This window comes from Apaloderma vittatum, unplaced genomic scaffold (assembly GCF_000703405.1).
Source record: "Apaloderma vittatum isolate BGI_N311 unplaced genomic scaffold, ASM70340v1 scaffold22877, whole genome shotgun sequence".
In the NCBI taxonomy this organism is placed as follows: Eukaryota; Metazoa; Chordata; class Aves; order Trogoniformes; family Trogonidae; genus Apaloderma; species Apaloderma vittatum.
Window position 1 is genome coordinate 2169 of NW_009724863.1, and position 358 is coordinate 2526.

The window sequence follows — 358 nt, forward strand, 5'->3', positions numbered from 1 at the left end:
CGAGCACACGACCACCCGGCCTGGGCCGCGGCCTTGCCTGGCCATACCTGCAAACCCGAGGTGGGACGCTGAGCTCCCCGTCTGGGCGACGGGCAACGACCCTGCTCCCTCCGTCCCTGGTTGAAGCTGCTCTGATCCCTGAGGGTTGCATGGCGAGGGCTCCCAAGGCCCCGCAGCAGCCTCCGTGAGGCTGCAGAGCATTTTGGGATGTCAGCACCCCACCAGGTGAGCCGGGCAGCAGAGCAGAGGCGGGTTTGCCTGCCGCATGCCACATCTGGCTGTGGGGCTGGGTAGCTCCCCACTGCCTGTCGGTGCTCCCCATGCGGCTCTGCCCTCCAGCCTGGCAGGGCTCCGGGCG

At 69.3% G+C, this 358-nt stretch overlaps 1 protein-coding gene across 1 annotated transcript in view; it reads left to right on the plus strand.

The window, feature by feature from the left end:
* The window catches only part of LOC104276400 (transmembrane protein 121-like), a 1443-nt gene that overhangs the window by 926 nt on the left and 159 nt on the right, over positions 1-358 (plus strand). The window lies entirely within an intron of this gene.